Raw genomic sequence first — 23908 nt, forward strand, 5'->3', positions numbered from 1 at the left:
ATATAATTAAGAATAGGAGCAAATTCATATAGTATTACATAATTAGCACCTTCTTATCAGGAAATCTGTTTTAACCTTTGAGATCAACATCAAACAATTATCATAGTATCGTACATACAATTGGTAATTTATAAATATTTGTTGAAATAAAAGTACTTGAAGAGGTAAGAGACTAAAACGTAAAAGATTTACTGTGTATAAAGATATTATTTGCTTTCTTTATTTCTAACAATGAAAAAATGTAGACATTTTTGGCTGGTCAGTGTAAGTGCTTTTGTTGTGCTGAGTTTTTACTTTCCTCTGAGATAGTGTAGCAGAAATAGTTTTTTGATTCTGAAGTTATGTTTATGTTTTGATGAGCATTTTTGTGTGTGCTACACTTCAAATTTATAATAGATTTTCCCATTGATTTTTGAGAAATGGGCTATAGGAATTTCTACTTAAAAAGCTAAATCACATGTGTAATTGAAAATGTTGCAGTCTCTACTGTTTATATCTCATTAGATCTTCCTTTGAATTAAAATTGAGTGTTTAGGACTAGGTTAGTACCCTCGATACAAGTAATTAGACTTGTTTGGCCAATAGGTCAGAGTTCCAAAGTCCAGCTGATATCATCTGTCAAACTTATGTTTTGATTCTTTTTAATGTATTACTGGAAATATGAGAATCAAATTTTATAATGAGATTCTCAAGTATTAAAATTGAGCAAAAATATATTCTGCTAGGAGATGTATTTCTCCTGGGACTATTTTATTTGTTGTCTCATTTGATACTTCTTAAGCTATAATATTCAGAACTGAACAAAAGTAATACATTTTTGTTTCTAGAAGCTGGAAGCCAGATCATATAGCTATTGCCATAGCACAATCACTGAGTGGAAAGATACTGAACCAGTTGGTAATGCTGGTCAATAAAGGGAGACCTGGGTTAGAGAGGTCTTCTCTTCTAATATGAGAAAAGGCTCAACAAAATGTGGTAGCTTGCAAAAAAGCTGGTAAGCCTAAGAGAAATGAATCTAGGAACATCTGATCTTGTATGTCTTGGAGAATGATGATATGCACTATTGATATTAATAATAAAAAAATAAATAAAAGAAAAAGGTATAAAATATTGAGTATATACATGTAGCAAAATTGAGAGCTAATTTACCAATAAATAATGCAATGGCAATATTATTTTGGTGGGTAGGGGGGAGTTTAATTAGTGAAGAGTAAGGATAACAGGCTTGTGTAATTTTCTGAAGTAGGAAACAGAAAGGGATACATACAGTAAAAATCAAACAGTCATAATTTGATATATATTTTAAACTGAGAGGTGTTGAATGGAGGCAAATTTATTTCTAAAAAAAATTTCGAAATGTCCTAATAGCATTAGAAAAGAATCTAAATAGATTGTCTTTTCCGGTAAATATCCTATTTATAATAAAAATATTTAAGTTAGACAGGGTTTTAGTCTGTGAGGCTGGTAGATTAAATTTTAATAGACTGATAAATTTTTCTAAAATGAAGGATGCATAAGAAATATTATCTTTAGGTAAAAGATATAATTTTCTCAATTTAGCATCTCATTATATATATAAGTACAATAATGTAAAATTACGAAAAATAAAAATGCCAGATATTGTGAAAGACATCATCAGGTTTGTGGGCCACTCCATATGCATGAACTCAATGAAGTTAGGGATGTTAATCATTTTTCTGCATCATTTATGAATTTTAGTATCATGGGGCCTTTGTTTGCAGAAGGAGTTATAACAGTTCTTTAAGACTTAACTTGCACATCTGTGCAAATGCACTAAACATAAACACAATGTCTTTTAATAATTTTAACAAACACGATTGATTTTTTAAAAATTGACTTTGTTATATTTATATCACAAAAGAACAAATATGACAGTAAATATCACATATGATCTCAAAAGATAGAAAATAATAACATGGGAAAAATATAACTGTTACATTCCAAGATATTTGTGGCATATAAATTATTTTGTTAATTTGGTTTGAAAAGTGTTGGGCTAAAAATACTATTTTATGTATTTTATTTATATGATATACAAATTATGAGTACAGCTAATAAAAATTAAATATGACTGTTATGAGATAGCGATTTCCTTCAGTAAACAATCTTCCTTGGTTTTATCTGCTCAATATATATGTATCAAATTTTTGTTTATTTTATAAACTATATAAGTTTAAGAAAAGTTTGAAGAAAAAATTTCCTCAAAGCCACTCAGCTTTGTTATATACTCCCATTTACAAAATTTCTAAAATATCTATTAATATTTGCTACTGAAACATGTTCCTTTTAGAAAAAGAAATTCTAAAAATGAATGTATTTCTCTCTGTTCATTTTCTTTAGATAAACTGACTAAATTTATAAGAGGAATACCATAACAAGCCACTCTGATATCTCTATTGAGATCGTTCCTAAAATTAACTACTAAATTATCAAAAAAATATTTTATTAGCTCATTAAGAACCAGCTCTCTGTTGACCATTAGAAACTCATAACAGCAAATAACTTCTCACATTATTGTGTAGCTATGCCATGATTAACAAGTTTCATAAAAGGATTTTTTATTATTTGTACCTGATTATGTAGATATCACTTTATAAAAACATCCTATTATTAGTCGTTTTTTACTATTTTTGTGTTGCTAAATTATCTTCCAATGAGTTGGTTGTAATAGCAGTTACATAAAATCTAAAACATGAACTCTTCCATTCATTAACTACTTAGGTCAATATTCAAATATTTTCAAATGTTTTCTTTTGTATGAGGCAGCAGTAAAATAGTCTAAAATCAAAAAAATGCAAAAAAATTAACAGTCAAAAATCTTATATTGCTCCTTTTCTACACCCACTCAAGATCTTGCTGTGGCCAATTTTTGTAGGTCTTAACAGTGATAGTATATGCATTGACTCTATATATACACACACATATACATACATACACCTTTTCATTTTGCATACACAAATTACAATACTCTACATACTTTGTGCTATTTTCACTTAAGATTTTCCTAGATATATTTAACTGAATATATTTCTCTGGTTATGTAAACTGTGATTGATTATCTTTGGCATTACATACTATGCACCCCCCCATATTTTTTTTTCCAAAAAAAAAAATAATAATTACTGTCATATTGTATATATTTCTAGTATGTTGTTCAATAATTAATATATTTTCTTTTTTTCTTCAAATATGCATTTTAGATGATACTTTATTTGGTCTCAACTTTCTACCTCCTCATTCTTGATATATCTCTAATTTGAGCTAGATGGGATCAAAATATCCTCATAAGACTTCCAGAGTAAAAATTTAAGTATTACCATAAATTGAACCTTTATTTCTTTAATTAATAAATAATAACAATAGTAATACATATTATTGTCAAAATGAGTCTACATCGTTTGATATAAAGAGGTGAAAACTGAAGAAAGAAATATAAAAATATACCAAAAATAAATAAACAGAAAAAGTGAAGTAAATGCACTTTTATATATATTAGTTTTCAGACATGGAAGAGTCAAAAAGAATGTAAAATGGGAAGAATAAAGATGGAATAGGAAGAAAAAAAGATGGAAGAGAGGAAAGAAGGGAAGAAGGAAGATTTATTAATCTTCAAATATAACAATGTAGCATGCTAAGTTATTCAATTTACATTATTTTATTTTAATCTAACACTTTACTAAGAAATACAAACAGTCACAACTGAAAAACAAATAACCCCCTGAGCCAAATCTTTTCCACTTCCTGCTTTTTTATCAGTAAAGTTTTATCAAAAAACAGCTATGGACATTTGTTCGCTTACTGTTTATGGCTACATTTTTCCCTGCATTGGCAACACTGAAAAACAATATTGGTAACAGAAGCCAGAGGGCCCAAAACAGTGTGTCATTCTTGTTATCTGGTCCTTTACAGAGGGTTAGTAGAAGCTGTGGTCTTCAAAAATCCGAGGAGATAGATGATGCTCTTGGAAGAAGACAAGTTTCAGAATAAAATAGTAACTTTTCTTTGTATATATTTTCATTGTCCATTTTATTAATGGTTTTTAAATTATGTTTATGCTTGTGAATATGTACATATACATAGGCATGTTGGGAGAATAGTACATGTATTAATTTACAACATCCATGTATGTATCTTTTATGATTGAACTATGTGATAAAAAATGTTCACATATATTTGTGAAAATAAATCCCATGATATATATGAAAAGAATTAGAATATAGGTGTTGATGCCCAAAGGAGAAGCCAAACTAGAATTTCTACTCATCATTTGTGCTGGGTCTTGGCCCAAGTGAACTGCTCTAACTTTTCATGTTCATGTTTCTGATTCCAATCCATCTATCCTACCACTCACTTAACTTCTTAGACCCATTTTGACATATTGAAGAGCCAAATAAATCTGAGCTCAAATTTAAGTACATGTGCTCCTACTAGTAAGGATTTTTTTAATTTATACTATATGAAAATAGACATTTTTACTTATTTTGCTGTGTCTTTTATAATCATTTGAAAGCAGGAATTGGAACAAGAATAACTACTGGGAATTAGCCTAAATTCATGGAAACACTTAATTTTTCTGAATGTGATTTTAACCCTAGGGCAATGCTTTTGACAGCATATGGTTTAGATTTGGCAGAAGAATGGAAACATGTTGAAATCACTGCCTAGGGATTCACAGCCCTTTAATACAAAAGTGTTCCAGTTAGATTTGGTCAGAGATCACAGAAGTATATTTCCAGAGAATGCTACAAGGCGTGAAATGTCCTAGTGAACGCAGCAATGCAACCCCAGAACCATATTTCAGCAACCATTATTAGGTAGCTTACTATAGTTCAGGTAATGTATTGCAAATTTGGGACATAAAGATTTTGAGGTTTTGGTCCCCTATTACAATTACAACTTTGACCTAGTTCTTTCTTCAAACAGCTCATGTTATAAACGTACAAGAGATACCTAATAATAGAATGTGAAAGTACAAGCCAAGCAATTTCGCTAAAAAGACTGTAAGAATCTAGGGAAACAAGCTATTTGCTCAGGCAGAGTGGGAGAGGGAAGGTATTACAGAGTAGGGGCCATTTAATTTGGGATGTAAAATGTGAGCATGATGTTGACAGGAGTAGGAAGGGCCATTTCAGTTAAAGAGAGCAGTATATACCAAAGCATAAAGACATGAAATTACATAGTGAACATCATTCATAACTCCAGAATACAATATTTTAGAGTTAAAAATTGACTATAGTCAATAATAAATTATTGTATACTTTAAAATAACTAAAAGAGTGGAATTGGAATGTTCTTAACACAAACAAATGACAAAATCTTGAGGTGATAGATACACCAACTACCCTAATTTGGTTATTACACATTTTATGCTTGTATCAAAACTTCACATGCATCCTATAAATATATACAACTAGTAAATATTATGTATCCATAATAATTAAAAATTTAAAAAAATAGACCTGTATCAAATCATAAGCAATGCATCATTAGGACTGATGCCTTGCTTGCTTCAAAATATTTCAAGCTCTGATTATAGGAAGCTGATGTTGGTTTGTAAATGATCCTAGCTAATTTACAATCACAAAAATACACTCTTGAAAAAGATAACAATGTCCTAGGCCTCACATTATCTCTATACTATACCTTGCCAATACACAGTTCAAAATAACCATGCATATAAAGAAAAAATATATCATAATTGGCACCAAAAGGAAGAATAGGCACTATATGATCTTATCAGATATGGATTCTAAAAAATAGCACGTTAGCTATATTTGCAAAAAATTAAAAACAAAAAAGAGAATTCCTACAACTATATGGAAACTATATAAATTTTAATAAAATCCTAGATTTGAAAAATTTATAGGAGGAATTATGTATATAATCAGTGAGTTTAACACAGACACTCCAGAAAAGATAATCCAAAAACTAAAAAACAGGTAATAAATATGTATACAAAATAAAGTACAGAGAAGCAAAATTTTGAAAACAGATAAAAATGAAAAAGATGCAAGAGATAGAATTTATGGTACAAGATTCTGGCAATGTGAGTTCTCATAGTACAGGACAGAGAGAGACTAAAAAAGAAGCAACATTGAAAGACATGATGGCTCAGAGTTCTCAAAAACAAAAATCAGCAAATTATAAAGTCAATAATTATTACACACCTAAAAACTACAAATGAAAAGAGAAGTATATATAGACATGATATGGTAAAAATATTAAAATGAAAATCCTAAAAGCAGCCAGAGGAAAATGTTTTCTTTATAGAATATACAATAAGACCAATAGCTAACTTCTCAAGAAATAATGCAATTTCAGGAAATAAAAGGAACTATCTTAAAAAGTGGGAAAAAAAAACAGCTACTACCTAGGATTCTTTGTCCAGTAAAAATATTCTTTTAAAAAAATTAAAACTTGAGGTGTGCTTCTAGCTAAAATGGAGTAACATGAACTGGAATTTCTCTTGCATCTGAAACAACCAAACAACTCAAACTAAATGTATGAAATAACAACCTCTAAGACATTGGGCATCAGGCAACAAAGAAGAGAAATCCCAGAGAGACAAAAAAAAAAAAAAATGAGGTGACCCCTATGATTGTCCCAACTCACTGCTTTGAGGCGATTTCCAGGCTTCAGCATGGAAAGGGAACACATGCAGAACTAGGCAGACTCCCCGAGTTCAGAAGACAGAGCTGAACATTCAGGGAAATCAAGGTATTAATAACTAGAGGTTGATGAACAGACACTCAGAGAGGACAAAGCTCTAGAGAGAGAACAACGAAGTATTGCAGAGGATCCTCCTCAAGTATTCAGCAGAAAATTCATTAGCACATGCACATGAGGACATTACCAAATGTCAAAAAGAAAAAAAAGAACTATCAAAAAGGATGAAAAGAAAGGTATCTGGCACTCACATGTGGTGAGTGCTGCTTTTCACTAGTCAGATGGGAAAAATTCATAATTCATGTAGTATAGGAGAGAGAAAAGAAAAAGGCCTTGCTCCAGCAATGAACAAAAGCAGATTAGAGTTTTATGGGATAAGACATTTCAGGATTGAATGTAGTGGAATACAAGGCAACTTTTTCAAACCCTGCAAATGTTCTATGTCATGATTATTGTGGTGGTTAGACAGATATATACACACTTAAAAAAAACTTACTGAACTGTATGCTTCAAGTATTTCCATCTTATTGCAATATTAATATATCTCAATAAAAAGTATTAAAACATCTATAATAGAATAAATAATAGGAAGGTGTTGAGTCTGAAAAAGTTGAAAGCTACTGTCTTAAATCTTTATACTCTCACCAGGTTATTGAACTCATTTCTTTCTCTCATCTATGTTCACCCCTTTTTCTTTCATCTTCAGGAGTTGCTGGAAATATTAAATTCTTTTTCCGTTCTTATTTATAACATAATTTACATCATGGTCCACCAAACTAAGGCCAAACAACCAAAACAGCACATTGACATGTTTTGCTAAGCAAACTTATTCTCTGAGCAAAAAAAAAATTAAAAAAAAAAAAACTCTGCCACATGGTTTGAAATGGATATATTTTGCCACCAATGACATAAAATATGAAACTATGAAAGAAAATATGAGAATTACAGTTGTCTGAAGACATTCTAAACTCTATTTCTTTGTATATACAAATAGAGAGATACATACATGTTTTTTTACTGCCATTTATAAGTGATGACATAACACCAAGAAAGTACAAGATTTAAGAGTATTCTGACTTAATTACATGTGAAGATTTACTCTTTTACCTCCCTGCACTGCGATCAGTGACATTTGTGTTCAAAATGGTTGTCAGAATGAGAAGGAGGAAAGACTGCATGTGCAGAAGGCTGCACACATGTTTAATAGAGATCTTTATTCATTAACAGACACGTTCAACTCAGCAGTGTTCCTTTCTAGATTGAACATCTCAAGGAGACTATTATCAAATCAGAGAACGATGTCCCAGGTTTTCAGTCTGGCATTTATGAGAACTGTTGAATATCCATGATTGAAAATAATTGCAAAATATATCAGAATGATTGCTAAGTCAAGCTGTGCTGTAACTGTCACCAAGTTACCACACATTCCAGATTAGTTTATATCTAATCTACTCAAATTATGCATGTGGGGAATAGATTAATACATGTGATTAATATCATGAGTGAAAATACTGACATTCCAAATCAAATGTAATTTTTTTATAATAATATGAAATATTAGCCACATTCTTTTCAAACAGTTGATAGGTCAGGAGGAACAAACTGATTGCATGTGAACCTAATTTTAGTCAAGAATCTATCCCATTTGGATGTACTCTCACTGGGGGCTGACATTGTTTATGGAAAATACCATGAAGAGCATCTCCATCTTCTTCAACTTTAAATGAAAAACTACTTCTGAGCAGAAATTCAGAGATCCTGGGTTGTAACTTCTAGTATTTAAGGAAATTAACATTCTTAGTTAACTGTTTTAAGGTGTATTGCTTTGTAGCATAAAACATTGGTCAAAAAGACAATATTTAAAAGGTGCTGAATTAACAAGTGCTGAAATCCTTGAATGTTGATAGTATCAAGGTACATATATTACCCATGTATGCTTAATTTTATGATACATATTCTACTACATGGAATTATGTTTCACAGGACCCATTAATGTCCGATACATCTGACATAGATAATTAATACTAAATATGTTAAAATGCATCCTTTCTAAGTTTCCAAATTCTTATTCCATTGACTAAAAGCTTACTAAAAGCTTAAGGAAAAACCTCAATAAAAGTGGTTGTAAGAATAGAAAATTAAAATTTATTTACTTTAGATGTATTAGTTGCCTCATTTAATCCTTTCAACAACACTGGAAAGTAAGTAATAGAATACTATTTTGGAGGTAAAGAAACCAAGATCATAAAGTAACAGTTAATAAGTAGAATAGAAGGCTTCACACTTATACTTGTAAATTAGTATAATTTCAGAGCTGCGCAAGTACAAAGAGAGCATGCTTTTTGGTTAAGGACATTTGTCATCCAAGACAAAAGTTTAGTTTTCATAAATTTTTAACAGTTGAAATCATCATGCCACTTCTTCCAAATTCTGAGATCCAGGGCCAACAAAGTTAAATAAAGATGCTGAACACAGCCAAATATTCATTAATGAAAATGAAATGCACCAATACCAGGAGCAATGATAAAAAGGTAAAATGGTGATCTGCAATCAGATACTATAGAATATGTTGCCATTCTAGAGAGATTAGAAAGAGTAAAAACAACAAAAACAACCAAAAAATCGTCCCCAAACCAAAACCAAACATCTATATTATTGCAATACACCATTAAAAATAAAATTACTCCTTTAAAGTGACTAGTATAATTTACATTAAAAATACATGAAGGCTATCTCTGAAATAACATTAGTATTGAAGACTAAAAGGACATCAGTTTAATCAGTTACTTAATTTAATGTTTCGATTTTATTGATTCCTGTTTCTGAATACTTCATAAATTTCTGATATACTTCTTCATTGTATGTTGTTCCCTCAGGTGGTATCAGTGGATTGATGCAGGCTTTGTTCTTTTCACCAAGACTAATGTGTTTGGCTCTAATGGGGAATGCTCCAACTAGAAAAGCCACCTGGTAGATAATATGGCAGACATACTATAACTTTTATTGCCTGTCTCCCCTGGAAGTTATTTCATTGACTATATGATATTAAAGGCTGAGCCTCAGAGTTTGATACTTTATTAGATTGATGAAAATAGGTCAATAATACTCATACTTTTGTTTTACTCTAAGAGATGTAGTAGCATGCAATCTATTTGAGATTATGTCTTTGTGCCCATAAAAGTCTATATTTCCTGGAATCATCATGATGTGACAGTTTTCCTTATGATTATATATCAACCATTACAAAAATAATTCTAAGTAGAAATATGGAGCATACAACAATAAACTATGACAAGAAGTCCTTAGAATTAACACACTCACATGAACACACACACATATTTGTTTTACTTATTTTATTGATTTTTGGGCAATCAATGTTAGTTGTACAAATTTAGTAAAATTGTTTCTATCATATTTTCTTAGATTGTGGCTAAGAAAAATGGTAAAAAAAAAATGTGATGGCTTTTAAAACAAGAAACTATAAGACAACATATAAATATAGATATTTCATATGTAGTTCATGATCCTTGCCATATCTTTGTGATGTAATCATGACTATTATTTTAGATGAGAAAACTAAGGCTAAGTGGCTGTGTGTTATTTCTGGTCCAATGTAATTAAAATTTAAAGAGTTGAACTTGATCCCAAATCTTCTGTGTCTATAGTCAAGACTTTTTCCAAGCTAATATAATCAGAAATAGAACATAATTTCTTTCCTCCTCTTCTTCATCCCTTCTTCTCTCTCTTCCTCCTCCTTTCCTCCCATCCTTCCTTCACAAATATATCCTTTTATTTGTGATTTTTGCATATATAACATGATATAAACATGTAAGCTGTATTCTATTAATATATTGTCATTGTTCATTGGAAGATAACTCTTTCATTCTAATGGTGTTCTGTGCCTGGAATCTGATATACTAAGTAGTTAAATTTTAAAATACTTTGAAGTCTTCACTGTATATACTGCACATATATTTGCCCATCTATAAGATGTAATTAAAATGCTCCAAATCATTTAAATAACTAAAAATGGAACTTACATTCACTGCCATGTAGTAGGTACTCAATAAAATAAAATTTAGATTTTAAACTCATTGGACTTGCTTAAACATAAAATGTGCAAGCTTCATCAACCAGGGCATATAGTAATGATAATGAATTATAAACTAGAAAACACTAATTGCCTCTTACAGAATATATTATACAAGAATATAGGGGGCCGGGCGTGGTGGCTCACGCCTGTAATCCTAGCACTCTGGGAGGCCGAGGCGGGTGGATCGCTCAAGGTCAGGAGTTCGAGACCAGCCTGAGCAAGAGCGAGACCCCGTCTCTACTAAAAATAGAAAGAAATTATCTGGCCAACTAAAATATATAGAGAAAAAAAAAAATTAGCCGGGCATGGTGGCGCATGCCTGTAGTCCCAGCTACTCGGGAGGCTGAGGCGGTAGGATCGCTTAAGCCCAGGAGTTTGAGGTTGCTGTGAGCTAGGCTGATGCCACGGCACTCACTCTAGCCCAGGCAAAAAAAAAGCGAGACTCTGTCTCAAAAAGAAAAAAAAAAAAAAGAATATAGTTGGCCATAATAAAAAAGAAGAAAACTAAGGATTGCAAATACTATTATAATACAAAGAGGAGTTGTGCAGAGCCAAATGCCTTTGAGTTATTATGTAAGCCTTGTATTTATTTCAGTGAGAAAATGATAAATACTAGCTAGATCTATTCTCAACCAAATGGATGCCACTAATATTCATGCCTGTTTTGTCATTAATGCACAATATGCCTGAAACCCATTGATTTCTGTGGAATATCAATTTCTATCACCAGTCAGCAATGAAGGTTTTCAGCCAGTGGCAAAAAAATCGATCTTAACTATTGCAAACCTGTTGAATAAATTCAATGGCTCCAGTTAGGAAAATGTTTATAAGGGAAAAGTATAAAAGTTAACTATTAACTTTTCATTATTATGAGTCTGTCCTTAGCATTCTACAAATCTGTGTGGGAACAGAAATGATAAACTACAGAAAATAAATGCCATCATAATAATTTTGAAAAATATTTTAAAATGAAGCTGTATTTTTAAGTATGAAATGAAAATATATTGCGATTTAAAATGAAGTTATATTTGTCTAATCTGATTTTTTCAGATTATAATAAAAATATTAGTCGACCAATATTGTTATTAATATATGGGAATTAGAGTTGGCTGTTCGTGGAGATACATTTTTACTGGATTCTAATATTTATATGATTATTGCTTCAAATTTTAACACTTTTCTGGCAATGAAAGAGAAAGTTGGGAGAAAGTTTATATTTTGCCAGATAATGCAATATTTCTTTCTTTTTATTTTTGTACTGAAATATAAAGTATTGATTTATTTCACTATATCACTGACATCTCAATGTTTCATGATACAGTGGTAATGACAGAGTTCTTAGTCTCTGACTATTCATTTTTAAATGTGACAAATATAAAAAAGCTTATATCAACACTTTGATTTAGGTACGTTCTTCTATCTCAGGACAATTACAGTCAAAAATCATATAAACATGTCCATGAATTAAGGTTGGGAGTGCAATAATTATCTCAGTTGACATGTAGTCTCTAGAAGTTAAGAGAGATTATACAACCAAGTGCTTTTCAAATTATGCTTAGGGAGTAAGCTTATGTAGATGTCTCATGGATCCTGAACCTCATAGTGGTGAGAATAATGTGTAAGGGAATAGAGTAGAATGGTAGGGCTCTGTTTTCCTCTGCTTTCACTTCAATCAGAATAGTTGTCCTTTATCTCTTTTATTTTTAATTGGGTTTCTAAGAAATATTTTCTTTAAATTTCTGGGACTAAAGTATCTTATTTAGTTAAACTATCATTGCTATAAATGATAGAGTAGTATTTCTCATTTCTTAAGCCCTTTTTGAATACCAAGCAGTATACTTTACCTGTATACTCTAATTTTGCCACAACCCTGAGATGACATATTATTCTTTCCATTTTACTAATAAAAAATCAAGCATTAGAAAACTCTAACAACATGCTAAAAATTTCACTGCGATTCCAAGCATAGCTGTAATTCTAATGCAAGTCTATCTGATTTTGTTTTTTGAGAATTAACTATTCTTCATTTACATAACCAAATGGAGCATATGGTTAAGAATAACTACCAGATCATGGTAAGTCATAGTAATATACAATAGCACTTATATGATGGAAAAGACCCAAGAACTAATTGCCGTTAATTACAGTATAAAAGAGCAAAGCCTTGTGGCTGTGGCCATGGAGAAGAGCGTGGACTCTGGAACTCAACTGCGTTAAGTCTGAAACCTAGTTTTGCCACCTTAAGCTGGGTCCTAACTTAATATCTGTAAAACCCTTAACAAGTAATTACTACTTAAATTATTCCAATTTTGGTTCCCAGAATAAATAATTCTTTGCATAAAGATAATCTGGGGCAATACTTGATTACTGTTCTGGATATAAAAAAAAATTTACACTTAACATTTTTTATAATCTGTCAAATTATGATTTCTCTTTTGGTCAAAGCAATACTTGATGCCTTTCTAAAGGTCCTACATTCAGGCTTAGGAATGAAGGTGAAGGAAAATAGGGATAAATAAGTTTGTTATTCACCTGGACAGGCGTTAAACAGGTGTATCTATAGCATTATGAAATTTGACTAGTGTTATAAAAGTTTACCAAAAAAGAGGCAAACCTTGGGAGTCTAAGTGAAACTTAGTAGAACATTAGTTATATACAATCAGCTTTTGATAAGTGGGCATAATGAGAGGGCGTGGAGAAAAGACAAATAAATGTAAGCCCAATCAGGGTTAAAGGAAAACCCCACTAATCTCTTGGTTATTGGGGGAAAGATTAATTGGTCAAACCTCAGCAGGCAGTTTATTCTAGAACAATAATGGACATCTGTTTATTACTGCTGTTTGGTAGCCATGTGGTCCAACACCTTTGGGCTGATCCCAATTTATAACTGATGAGGGTAGAGGAGGGGAGGGAAGAACAGGCAAGTGAAATCAGCATTAATGAGATGCTGCCTAATCACTGAAGAACACCTCTGTGCCTTAACTTAGAAAGGAGTTTGCATTCCTTAAGCACTGTGTGGATAAAGAGTTTGCCCTGTCTAAAAATTAAAAATATTGTATTATTGACATCAATAGGACGAGGTGAGTTCTAGTCTTCTGGATTTGGTTAAAGCAATTAGGATACTCCTATTTGAGAAGGTGCCATTGATGCTGAGATTAAAAAGATGAGATGGAGCCATACATGATTAGGGAGAGGTTAAAAAAAAGCTCTGACACGCTCGAGTGCTTTGTATTTCCAAACCTTAAAAAAATACTTGTTATTCTGGAACAGAGAAATAGGTGAATATTTTTTCCAATATCAAGTTAGTGTCAAGGACTAGACTCTGCAAGGCTTTGGAGGCCACATTAAGAGGTTTAGAATTTATTACAGTGCAATCAGCAGACATTTAAGGATTTTCAGCAGGGAGTGACTCAATTAGATTTATATTTTAAGGAAATAATTCTGGCTCTGTGTCATGAATGCATTAAAGGAGGAAAAAATTTAAATGGGAGATCAGTTAGGGAGTTGTTACTTTATTCCAGGGAGTCATAATGACTTCTCGTTCTAAGAACATGACAATGCAAATGGGCAGTGGTTATGAAGTTGAAACTGTTTTAGTTAGACTCTACACAAACTACTGATGGGTTGGATGTGCAGAACAAGAAAAAAGGACTCCTAGGTCCCCAGGTTAAGCATTGAGGTAGCAGTGGTATCATTTTCTGAGATGGGGAAGGCTTGGAGATAAGGAGGTATTCCTTTATTGAGGTGTGCGCTGCACTGTGTGTGTGTGTGTGTGTGTGTGTGTGTGTATTTACCGAAAGAATTGAGATTCCCATTTTGGACATACATTTCAACTTTTATGCAATCTATAAGTGCAGATATCAAGTTGACAGCTGAATGTGAATTTCTGGCATTCAGATAACTCTAGGATAGACAAATATTTTGGAACAGTCACCTTCAAAATGTTATGAGCATGGATAAGTTCACCTACAAAGACAGCAGAGAAAATGAATAAATAAGAAATTTTGTATTTTCTTCTTGTTTTTATCAGTGATAAAGCTAGTTACTGCTCAAAGACAAAGGGCAATGTCTTATCCAAGTTTGCCATGTACAAGGACTATTTATTGATTTAAACACCTGCTTCATACTTTCTTAGCAATACATAAAATTTGATGTTTTAAAACCATTATTTTCTGATTTAGGGTACAAATACTACATAGAAAATATATACTCAAAGCCTCAGCCAAGAAAGTCCTCTGCTGCTAAACTTTTAATGTACTTACACGCTGAAATGCCTTTTTGTCCATATGAAATGGAAAATCTTTCAAAGGTAAACTTAAAATGGATTTCAAATAGTGATAAAAAATGATCACGAAGACTGGTTTTTAGTCTATTTTTAAAATTTACCTAAAGTAAAAAGATTGATAAAAATTATATATTAGTTTTTTATTAATTCATATAGTATGAATTTGTTTTTCACATTTTACCCTGATTTGATTAATTAACATTGTATGCCTTTATCAAAACATTGCATGTACCCTATGAAGATATACAACTATGAGTACTATATGCCCATAACTAAAAATTTTAAAATAAATAAATAAACATATTTTTAATAAAGGAATTATTATACCTTTTTAAAACTATATTGATTTTTTTCAAAAAATCGAAAATTTGTCTAATAGCCAAAGGAGACAATCTTTTCCTATTTTAACATGAAGATGTGGATGTAGTTCCCAATCTTTGTTGATTACTGAATTCATATGGAAAACAGCTTTAAAAAACATGATTCCAGATATCAGGATCAGTATCTCCTACCAACGCCAAAAATTGCTCACAAATTTCTTGCAGAATATATGGGTTTCATTCAACCTTAAAAAAAAAAAAAAAAAGATTTATTCTATCAGATTTAAAGGGCCATCTCACTGCTGAGTTTGTCTGTATATACCAAAGGGAGAGGACCCATCTGGTGCTTTGGAATATTTATTGATTGAAGGATCCATAACCCAGCATAGGCATATTCCTAAATTATTTGATAACGAACATTCCTAGCATTAGCTGATCAAGAAAGCAAGTATAAGACAAATAAAAAATGTTTAATAAAGATTCTTTAAATTATATAAAAGATCTTAGAGAAAGCATGTTTTTGGAGGCATTCCATTTTCCAACTCTTTCACTTTACTAAAACTAGAGATGGACATTGTCAGAGATTATGTAAAAACACTTTTGTAAAAAGATGTGTGGGTACACACGTGCATATGTACACACACACACTTTAAAAATTCACTGAGTATTGGATTAAATCTCCAAAGTACTTTGTTCTAATCTTCCTAGAATCTTATATTTATAAAAAATACTGTTCTTTTTGTAATTTGCCATATGTACAGAGTCACTCCTGTATTTTGTTAGAGAAAAGAAAGAAAAAAATTTAAATTGATAAGTAACTATTTTATTCTTTTGTTTCCCTAATACTCTCCTCACTCAAATTGTAAAGTGTAAAACTTGAAAAGTGTGGAACAGTATATGACTATCGGGTATCTTCATACTTGGCCTAAAATAAAACTATTTAAACTTAATTGCAGTCCCAGCCCACCTCCTTAAATGTGCCCCATATATCAACTCTACTGCTGATTATTCCCTAGGCAGTAACACACAGGATCACTAAATTTTCTGTTGCTAAAAATATAGATGCCTAGCGTAATCTCAAAAAAAAACGTTAGAAAACAAATAGTAGGCTATTCAGCTGTCACCCTGACTTCTATGCTATTCTCTAGGAGAGTAATTTTCTATTATTTGGCACAAGTATCTTACTCCCTGGTAATAAAACTTTCCTTGAAATGTGAGCCTATGCTCCCTTTTGAAGTCATAGGAGTTAAGATTGTGTGTTGAAGGGCATAACTTCAGTGGTGAATGGCGTCTAACTTTGCCAACAGCTGTTAGTCTTCTCTGTGTCTCTGCTGCATCCCTATATTTCTAACATCTTTTCTTATGAAATATTTCAAGAGAAAAATATATAATATGATATAACATAAACAGTGTACATAGCACCTATCTCTGTCAAACTTCAATATTTTATATTTTTAGAATCCTTTACCTTTAAAGAAATGATAGCTAACAAAATCAGTTGAATCCTTCTCGGCATCCTTTCCAATCCCTGGGCTGCCCATTGCCCTCAAGTGAACTTTCATTGTGCATAAGCATTTAAAATTTCCAATCTTGCATTTATATTACTATATGTATGTAACATGTCTACAGTATATAAGATTGTTGTATATATTGAACTTTTAATAAATAGTGTTAAAACATTTTTTCTTTTATCTTTCTTTTCTCACTTAATATTATATCATGGGGTGTTATTTTCTTTGAAACAGGCAAATTTGTTTTATCCACAGTAAGCACTATGTAATACTCAATTATGTGATTATATAATTCATAAAATTATACATGCATTTACCTATCATTCCATTGATATACATTTGGATTGTTTTATAATTATTATAATTTTAAGCAATGCTCCATGTTGTACAAATTTATATGATTCTCTTTAATGATGTCCTTCAAACTCTTGACCATGACCTATAATGAATCATACATACTATATTATGACTTTCCTCTGCTTAACATATACAAATACATACACATGCACAAACTGCAACAAAATATTTATGAAATGAAAATTATCATTTCTTCTGATAGATCCTGATTTGTTCTTTTGTACTTTATTTCATTCAATTTAATTACCTAAGATGCTGGTCAAAACCATTAATTTGATTTTATAACTCAATAATGGAGTCATACATAAATTGCAGTTTGAAAACCACTAGTCTAAGAATAAACTTAGAAGAGAAATAGCCAGTTATTCAAGCATACTTCAAAATTAAAACATAAATCTATTTATAGACAAATGCTTCCATTGTAAGGCAAGGTGTTGAATTTATTATGAAAGTAGACTCAGCTATTGAGAGACAGAGAGAGAGAGAGAATCTAATCCTAAATATGCAAGTGTCCTGTACAGCCAAACAAAATGTATCTACTTATTGTTCACTTTCTTACTGAGCTCAAGTAAAACTTTGTTTCCCTACTTTTTTCCTACTTTGAACAATTGTTACCAAAATTTTGATAACTGATTGCAAACAGAACTCCATTTTTTCCTTATCCTTGAAAATACTCCTTTTATCTAAACTTGGAGACCTACCTGTTCCACTATATAAACTAGTCTACTTCAAAGTCTTCCACCCACCAGCACTTTCTCTCTAAATAGTTAACCTACCAGAAACATATTTTGTTCTTGATTTTTTTTTTTCTGAGCACCATACTTGAAAATTTATCTAAGCTGTCATTTCTCTTGCCAAATAATATTAATGCAGGCGTTTCCATTGTGTTCCACAATAACTCTAAGAACATATTGCTTAGAACAGTAACATTTTCATTAGTTTAGTAGCTTTGCACTTGAAATGGAACACACTGTAACATTTGGCTTTGTCACAAGGCAATACAACATAAAGCTCTAGTCATATTTTCTCTCTATGAACTTAAATCTCCACTGATTACAGACACAAGAAGTGTAATAGCCTGCATTCTGACAAATATATAATATGTAAAGTTTCCATATATCAATGCTATGCAGAATTACTTTGATTAATTTACATTCACTTCTAGTAAATAGTAATTCCCAATCTCATAAACAGGGATTTACATGTACAATGGAGCAATAGAAAGGTATTGTCAACATGTTGATCTCATAGCTCTGCAATTTGTGGGTTTTCTAAGGCAATTATTTTAGCAAGTCTATCATATTGCTATTATATTTCTGGAGAACAGGTGGCATGTTGTGAAAAGCTATATACCATACAGAGATATTTTAGTTAGAAGAAAGCAATGTATCATTTTCCTTGAATTTCTCAGCCCTTGCTTATTTTAATTTAAAACAATTTGAATGAGTACAAAACATTAGTTTCCCAGTTATACTGCACTTTAAATGTAGCATATTTCTCACCTGAAGGCATAAACTTTAGTGACATCCTAATCATTTTCACTGCAACAAATAGTTGTGCTATAAAGTGAGGATTAAATAGTAGGTGGAGAACAAACAGCAGGAGCAGATGAATTCCTAAAAACAAATGATCTCTATTTGAATGCAAATATCACCATAAAGAATGAGAGAGGAAACATTTTTAAAAATCTGTAATATATTAGAGTGAATTATTTCTGAGCAGGTTATTTTCCAGCAGCTCTTTAATGAGCTATTTTTTCATATGTTGGTAACTAATTATTACATATATTTGTGTGTATTTTTAATATCCATAAACTATGAATTTGATCTGTATTTCTTGTCAGTGTATTTGAAAATAATTTGCAGAAACACATTTAAACTGCTGGGTTTCATGCTAAGTAGAAAACAATGGATTGAAAACTTAATTTACTCTGCAAGCCAGAAGCTAAATAACAGTCTTGTATATAAAGCAGTGAAGATCAGGATTTCAAAAGCCTATATCTGGCCTTGTTTAAACATACATAAAGATACTAAATTTTTCAATGACAGTTGATCATGCCCATCAGTCTAGCTGGGCAATATGTATTGCTTGATTTATTTATTTACTTATCTATTTATTTAAATACATCAAATGTACTTTGAATGGAGAATGGAACTATTATTGAAAAGAACACAAGAAGGTTGGAGTCATCACTGTGTTAACTGCATATATTATACAGAAGACAAAGGAAGAAATAATGGATTTAGATGCTAATATTTTGGTCACTTTGGTGGTAGATAGCAACATGGTACTTCTGCAAGTTTCACAATTTGCAACTGAATGGCAAAGCACCTCTCTGTGCGCTTGCAGTGCTGTTCTTTCTTTCTTAATTGCTTTCCCACCTTGTCACACAGACAAATTCCTGCTAACCTTAACACCTAAACACTTAACACTTAATCTCATCAGAGGCTTCCCTGTGTCCAGAGGTACAATTCTTCCAACAGAGTCAATGATCAATGCCTCAATCATGCCTTTATTAGATTTCCATTTTTTATCTTATACCCATCTACATTTCTACCACATAAGGTTTTGAATTCTTGAAGTGCCTCTTCTCCAGTTATTTGTCCTTGTTCTGTTTATCTGTTAATCTTTCCCCACTGGCTTCTGATAAATATTGCATTTAGTTCAAAATATTTCCCTAGGACCTTTTTTTTTTTTTGACATTTTATATACTCTCTCTGTACGTGACTTGACCTATCTGTGTGTTTCTCAAATGTACATCAACGGGTTCAAACATTTCTTTGGAAACTGTATCTATTTCCTCTATGTTTCAAAGTACTTCAAATTAAGCATATCTTAAATCAAAAACATAGTTTTATCCCCCAAACCTAGTATTTCTCCATGGTTTCTATCCTAGGAAATGATACCAGCTTGTTGCACAAGCTAGAAATCTGGATGTGTTCTTTGAAATCATCCTCTTTTATGGAAAGTAGTGTAAAGTTATTCCTGATCATCTCTTTAACCTGGACACATTTTTTTTATTTCTATTGCCACAATCATAGTTCAATTTATTGTCATCTCTTGACTCGGCCACTGTAATAGTTTCCTCACTGGTACCATCTCAGGCGATCTTATTAATACATTATGTAGTTTCTTCTCTACATACACTGCAGCTGGAGTAAAATGTGAACTTAAAAATCTGATATGAGGAAATCACATTTGGGAGTATTTTAATTTACTTTAATAGAGCTATTTCTTTGTTATGCAAATATTCTTTCAATGGCCAAATTGTCTTTCTAAGGGAATGTCATGGAGAGGGAAAAGAGATTTAATTTATTGAAATAAAGAAATGAAGCAATTATTCAAGTAAATAACTCTCTATGAAGTGTTTATGCATCTGTCTCTTGTAAGATATACTTGATGAATCTTTCACATGCACACTTGAGATCTTTACATTCTAAACATCCATGCATGCTCTGAGAGCCTTAATTTCTTAACCTGTAAACAAATGGGATGTTTTCTTTGTTAAAAAAAAGCGCTGTAGTCACATCAATATCATTAATACTTAAAATATCATTTACATTTGTAAGCAACCTGAATAATTAAAAATGAAAATTTAGCCTACTTAGGAGTAATAACTTTATATGTAAATTTTATGAACTGAATTTCATTACTTATTTATAATATACTAACAATTAAAAAAACAAAGTACCATAACAACAATGTAAAAGTCAATGCTTAAACAAGTGGCCCTATGGCAATCTAATCTGAAAGGGATACTTTCTTCTCCATTAAGAAAAATAATTTTACCCGGGGAACATTCACTTTTTTCAACCATAAGAAATTTTCTTCAAAGTAAAATAAATTTCTTGAATTGTTTTCTTAACTCACTACTAACTCACACTCAGCTTAACTACTGGGCATGTTATAAGCCATAAAATACCAAATTTCGGAAAATTGGTCATAGAAGCAGATGTTAGTCTTTCCCTCGATTTAACTTCAATCTAAATTTAACCTGTTGTTGTAGTCTGTTATTCGAATAACATACCACAAAACTGAAACTAAATAAGGAACATCAAATACATTACACTATATTTTCAAACCAACTGGGGTTCAATACAGTTAAAATTACTTTAATGATAAAAAGAAATAAATATGGACTTTAAAACCTCATTATTCTATAACTGACATGTTCATTTTTAGTGTTAGTGCAATTCATACATTTTACTTGGTTCTTTATCTCCCAGAAATCTGTCAGGTTACAAAAAAATACTGTCATTTCCAAGTTTTCTAGGCTATTTTTCTTATTTTCTACAATTTTGTATCATGAATATTATATATTAAATGTAGTGAATACTAACATTGTTACTGAAAGCTCAGTACTTGTCCTTAAGGTCACATCAGAAGGAGAAACAAATAGTTTAAAGAGAAGTTTATTACTTTGCTGGCAAAGGAGGAAAATGGTAGACTATCCTCTCAAAAATCCAAATTCCTGTCCATAAGCAGAAATACAGAGCTATTAAAGGGAGGGCCCTCAGTTCTAGGCTATAGTTGTTAATGATTCTAATCAGTCTGTTCTCTGCTGAAGACAAAGCTGTCACCTCCTCCCACCTGCGAGGACCCTCCAGACCTCTGCAGGCCACATCCCAGGCCTGGGATGGAGCTGACAGTTCAGCTGCACTATCTCCTGTAACACAAAGAACAAAAGACATTCCCCTGCCCCTCTGACCACTGGCCAGTGGGGCAAGGATGTAGGCCTCAGTTCCCCAAAAAGAGTAGGGGGCAGTTTTAAAGACACAGAAAACATCTTTTGCCATTTCCCCCCCAGGCCATTCCCTCTGTTACATCATTGCATATGATAGTATTCATCCATATTTAAATTGTAAAATTATTATTCCTCAATAAATGATTTCTGTTTTCTACTTGTCCTCTCTTCCTTCTCATCTACCACCATTTTTCTGTCAATAAAATACCTTCATAATTTCCTCTGTATGTATACAATGTTTCTGGAGCCATGAAGTTGATTAAAATCTTAATAAAAATAAAAATTCTAGAGGATCTTAACCAATGCCTCATTTATTTTTAAGTTTCAAATTAAGAGAGTCTACCAGGATTTCTTAATTTCACCTATTTAGTAAATATAGGAAGAACTGGGTCTAAAATCCAGGTCACTCATTTTTCAGGCCAATGCACATAAAACCTGCAGATACCTCATACTTCAAAGACAGTGACTCTATTATTAGTGCCTCTCTAAAATTGTGCAATTGTAAGAAATTAACCCATTGTTCTCCCAGCGATATCTGGAAGAAACTTCATCACTTCTACCCAGTCAGGATTTGCCTTTTGAAATCTGGTAGGAGTAGATTCCTTTTCCTCATGTGTAGAATATTATACATGTCAGACTTTTCAATATTGGGTCAGAATCAGGTAACAATAAATTTACAGTGATGTAAGAATATATTTTATACCCATTCAAACATATGCCTTTGGTATAAATTAGTCATACTCTGGTTAAACAATGCAATGTGTTAGACATAGTTTTATTAATAAAATCTTTTATCTCATCCTGAAACAAATCCAGGACAAAGAATCAAGAAAAGTACATTATAATATATTCTCTATTACCCCAGATGATTACTTCTTTTAGAATCTTGGAAATTGTTTATGAGTGGGGAAGTGAGTGAAACTAATCCAGAATCTATCCCTATTTTGATGGCATAAAAAGGATGTCTAGGTTTTTATTTTCTTCAATAGCTTCATTGATGAACTACTGATACCCACAATATAGACGTTTCTGAAAAACATTTTGCTTTACAAAAAAAATTAAAAACAGTACATAGTATAGAATCCAATGCATATCATTTTCTAAGACAGAGCAAGTGTATGATGATATAACACTGATCAGTTATTATTTATGTGTTGGGGGTGACTGAGAGTAAAGGGCACATCTTACATGATAGAAATATTCTATGTAGTGTTTCAATGGTGGTTGTATGACTGTATATATTTTTCTAAAGTCATTCAACCTCTCCCTTTAAATGTATGCATTTTATTGTATTGAAAGCATATACGTCAATGTGATTGCATAAAAAGTGATTTTAATTTTCTGAAACTGAGTGATAATTGCCTTACTGCAGCATGGGATACTAAGGTAAATCTTTCTCCTAGGGAAGATACATGTCAAAATAAGTATCTTCAACTTATTAAACTGCATAGAACTTGAGCAACCTCAAAAAACTTAAAACAACAACTACTAAAGAAGGCAAGGATATGGTGTAGGGCTACAACTAGGTCCCTGGAGATGTTGATAAAGAAGTTTTTAGAAATGTTTGTTACTTATTCATTTCTTTCTACCTCCAAACCCCAAATCTTCACCAAAGAGCAAAACTTAAAACTGATGACCCTGAAGGATACTAGAAATTTATTGAGCAAATAAATGAACTCAGAAAGCCCTGGGATACAGATAATGGGCACAATGGAAGGGAGGATTGAAATGAGAATCAGAAGACAGAAGAGCCCAAGTAAAATCTGCATAATAAACAGTGGTACCCCAAAGACTCTACCACATCCTGATGTTGTATAATTGTACTCTACCACAGGTCCAAATTTCACACCAAATGTGCAGGAATCTAAAACTGAATGTTTTGAATCATTGATGCTCAGGTTTGGAAGGTAA

General features: G+C 31.7%; 1 long non-coding RNA gene across 1 annotated transcript in view; it reads left to right on the forward strand.

Annotated features, from left to right (window-relative positions):
- Positions 1-23908, forward strand: part of LOC138374599 (uncharacterized) — a 202577-nt gene that overhangs the window by 5362 nt on the left and 173307 nt on the right. The window contains exon 2 of the long non-coding RNA XR_011231387.1: positions 23832-23904. This is a non-coding gene — a long non-coding RNA (uncharacterized lncRNA). The remainder of the gene's footprint in view (positions 1-23831; positions 23905-23908) is intronic.

Source organism: Eulemur rufifrons, chromosome 24, assembly GCF_041146395.1.
Source record: "Eulemur rufifrons isolate Redbay chromosome 24, OSU_ERuf_1, whole genome shotgun sequence".
Taxonomy (NCBI): Eukaryota; Metazoa; Chordata; class Mammalia; order Primates; family Lemuridae; genus Eulemur; species Eulemur rufifrons.